Below are 4,430 nucleotides of genomic sequence, written 5' to 3'. Positions count from 1 at the left end.
ATTTAATTAACGCTACAACCTACTAGGTATGCCCTGGGAGATTCTAGGGTGTGGCTAACCTGAACCTTATCCTCCCTCCCAACCCAGTTCAGACTGTACAATCTCTTGATTTGGGCTCCTCATTGGAATGTGCTGTCGCCTCCCTGGGAAGCTGTAGTGCTATGGTAGACATTCCCAGCTTCCCCTCTTCAGTTCCATTTTCCATTACAATAGTTTGCTGCTTCATTTGGGATTCTAAGGAAGTGAGAAGGGCCCAGCTACAAATGACCGCCAGAAGGGCATGGCATTCAGAAGTCTGATTAACATTAATCCAAATTAAATAACTAGCACTAAAATAATTACATCTTGCAACATGGCTTTATTTTCCTTTTCCACCTACAAATTGAATTGTTTTTTCTGAATTATATTTAATTTAAATTACAATATAACAGTAAAGCATGCATCACCTAGCTGATCTGAACTGAATTTGCAATATGTAATCAGGATCAGATAAATTTATACCACACTTTACTATCTGCTACCTCCACAATTCAGTTTTTTAATTTGTTTCTATCCCCATCCAAAGAATCTATTGATCATTTCCAAGAGATTGCAAAGAAAGGATGTTAAATGTAGCACATCAAATTGCTTCTTTCTCTCCTCATACAAGAGCCTCATCCATGACTATTACACAGAGAGAGGGGGAGGGGAAGAGAGAGAGAAAGAATTTCTCTTGCGCATTCACTGTAGAAAGGGTGGAGAGGTTGCTGTATCAATATTTGGAATGGAGACCTCATATGTATAGCTTCATACATCATCTTGATTGCAGGCTGATTTGGAATTTGTCATATAATATTTTACAAGCAAACTGCAAAAAGCTGAGGTGGCATCTCCCTTTACTTGTGGTAAAACATTACAAAGCTAAGCATTTGATATTTAAAACAAGAGTTATTCCTGCAGTAATTATGTATTTTGGAATAGAGTTGAATCTTTCATTAAGTTAAAAAAAAGCTACACTATGCATTGTTCAGTGGCCTGTAACTAGATTTATGATACATGTAGGGCAGTGCTGGGATTCAATTTTTTTTACTACCGGTTCTGTGGGCATGGCTTGACTTGGTAGTCATGGCAGGGGAAAGATACTGCAAAATCCCATTCCCTCCCCATCCCACTAACCTGCTTTCCAGCTCCATTTTCCTGTGTAGGGCAACCAAAGAAGACCCAGCCAATCAGCTGGGACTCAATGGGAGGCAGAGAATAGATGGGGGCAAGGCCAGTCAGAGGCGGCATTTATTGGTTCTCCGAACCATTCAAAATTTCCGCTACCGGTTCTCCAGAAACTGTCAGAACCTGCTGAATACCATCTCTGATGTAAGGAATGTTTGGTTGTTATGAAGGTGCATCCTAGTTTGCCTACATATGATACTGCATAAAAATGATGTGTACATTTTCAGTATGCAGACTTTTATAGAGTGAGGATTCTATGGATTGGCTGTTTAGAATTAAGAGAATCACTTAATAAATATCACATGTGTAGTTAGAGAACACAATTAACAGTGAAACTTCGGTGAGAGTTGATTAGAAAGTTTGAGACCTTGGTTCATTGCTTCAAACATTCATTGAACATTTGAATTTATTTATTTTAATTTATTTTGCAAATGAATTTTTGTCAGTATATTCTGACAGATTTAAATTGCTATGGCACTTAATTGGGCTATCCGAGGAAATAATCTGAAATCATACTTTTATTTACTTATATTTGTGTGCTGAATAGAATTACAGAAGAATTACATAAGAATTACTTCACTGATTATGGCTGTTGCCTTCTAAATGTAGTTTAACTATAAAGTCTATTTTGCTTCACATTGATGTTCACAACACCATTTATCATCAGACTAAGTAGTGTGTTGGAGGTGCTATCCACTGATAAAATGCTCATAGAAATGAATCTGTCCATCATGCAGATTATTAGACAAAATGAAAAATTGTAAGATTGGACGAAGGAAATGTGTCAGGATAGCAGCCTATACTAGGAAATGACCTAAAAGTTAGAAGTTGACCAGTTACAAGTCAACCAAGAGGCAGAAATGAGACACAAAGTTTCAACCCTGTTAAAAAGGGTTCATTTTTAGTGTTTCAGAGCAGCCTTCAGAGTCTCCCTGTTGACAATGTGGACCTCTGGAAAAAAAAGCCAGAAATCACAAGCCCAAGAAACTAAAAAAAATAATGCAGAATGCTACTTCTGTCCAGAAAAGGACTCCATGGTTATGGAAGACTCCATATTGACTTGTACTAAAAGAGTGGTTATGTCATCTGACAGTCTACTTGGTCTGTGCTTGAAACTCACAGTATTGATCAGAAAAAGATTCTCAACTCTTTTAAAAGCTATTGACAAATATACATTTTTATGATCTATTTGAGAACAAATGATGGGACCAGACAGAGTCTTGAAGGCATAGCAAGCGATTATGAAGTCCTGGATAGAAGAATGGAAGCATTGAAGGGCTAGGTGGGATTTTCTTTATTCCTTCTTTCTGAATTTCATAGAGTGCCTGGTAGTGGTACATATGCCTCATAGTGGAACATAGACTAATAGTGATACATAGGATGTGAAGGCTAGGGATATATAATCATGTAACTATAGGGAAGAGATTAAGTTATATGATTCAAGACTTGCAGTCAAATCTACAGAAATGCATGGGGTGGTTTTTTTTTAAAGGAAGAAGAGAAATCTATTTTGATGTACATTACTGAAACCTTGTAGAATGAAATTCATTTTTGAAATAGTGATAACTCATTGAAAAGGAATAGGTCATATATCAGGGAAGAAATGGCATTATATGTAAAAGAAATGTATACTTGTCCAGAGATTGAGGAATCTCAGCATAAGTACAAGAGAGAGTGCATATGCTTTTCTTTTTCTCGTTTCTTACAGTTATATTATTGAGTATAAGTTGTCCAATCAAGCAGAATTTCCAGATAACACCTTCAAGAACCTGGCTACAGAATTTTCAGAGAGGGGAGGAGGAGTAATAAAAGGATACATTAATTGCCCAGCCATCTTTTGCGTAAGCAACTAAGACTGAAAGATTCCAGAAAGTCTATAGTGGTTTTGCTTCATTTACTACAAGATTGAAGAGGAAGTGAATAGGCTCTCCTTGTTCTGATAATATCCAATAGGGAACAGCTGGTTAAAAAGATAAAAAGCTTGGGAAGAAATAACCATGTCATTTTGTTTAGATCAAGTTATTATAGAAAGGGAATTTGGAACATAGACATAAATGCATACTAGATTTCAAGGGAACCTATTTCAACTATGTCAGAGAAGTGCTAAATAGGAACCGATGGATAGATAGTAGTAAGAGAAAGAAACAGAGTAATCCTCTTTGATTGGAGAAAGTTTCAGGATGGAAATGCAGAGCCCCTCAACTTTTACTATGCTTGGATCTTTTCTCAGAGGGGAACTTGTTTGAAAGTATATCCATCTGTTCAGAAAAAAAGGAACAATGAAGTATCAGTGTGGGGTAGAAGTGCCAGGAGCGAACAATTTCTCTTGTGATAAATATATATTTTCTGACTATGCATATTCCATTTGGCCAGTGTCTTTCATTTAAGAAAAGTTGTGAATTTTGTGAACGTCAATAGAACATTTTAAATTTATAATGTGCCTATTATTGCTTTATTTCATATCATGGATTTTTCCAGACAGTGATTACCTAATACCAGCAGGTACTGAACTATATTGAATATTGCCTAACCTTTACACAAGTTTATTGTAATATTATTTTCCCCAACTTAATCTGAGTAGATGTGTTCAATTTACTAGTGACTGATTTGATCACATATCACTCTAACAACTGTATGGTTTAGTGATTAACATTGTGACCTCTACCTGCGACTGGTCAATGATAGTCTCTAAAGATATAGCAAATAATCTGCTGTGTATTCCTAAATATGAGCAGCATTTCAGTTAAGGTTCTTGACTATCAAATTTTTGATATTTGTTTTTATACATTAACTATTAATTAACAATATAAACTATTAATAACTTCATTTATATGCTATATGTGTGAGTAATTACATGTTTTCTTATAGGATAAACATCTCTTGAACATACAACATCTCTATGATATTATAATTATTTTGGTAGTGTAAGAATTTTCTTCAAACATCAGCAGACCTGATACAGTGTACTGTATAATAATAAGCATCCTCGATAATAACTTTTCACAGGCAGCATTTGTAATTTTACAGTATGTACAGTATATGTACAATGTTACAATTGTAAGATCCTGCATTGTAAAGCTTCTTTAATGGGTGTTTTAATATACTGGACCTAATTAAAATCAGTCTGCCACAAGATGAAGGTCTCTCTGCTTCTCTTGCATGGAAAGTATTGTACCTTGAAGAAAATGCAGGAGGGGATAGGGGAGAAAAGGCCCTTCTAAATA

The sequence above is a fragment of the Pseudonaja textilis genome, chromosome 7, assembly GCF_049901715.1.
Source record: "Pseudonaja textilis isolate UNSWEBS1 chromosome 7, rPseTex1.2, whole genome shotgun sequence".
Lineage (NCBI taxonomy): Eukaryota > Metazoa > Chordata > Lepidosauria > Squamata > Elapidae > Pseudonaja > Pseudonaja textilis.
The sequence above is the reverse complement of the archived record's forward strand: the minus strand, read 5'-3'. Positions refer to the sequence as shown.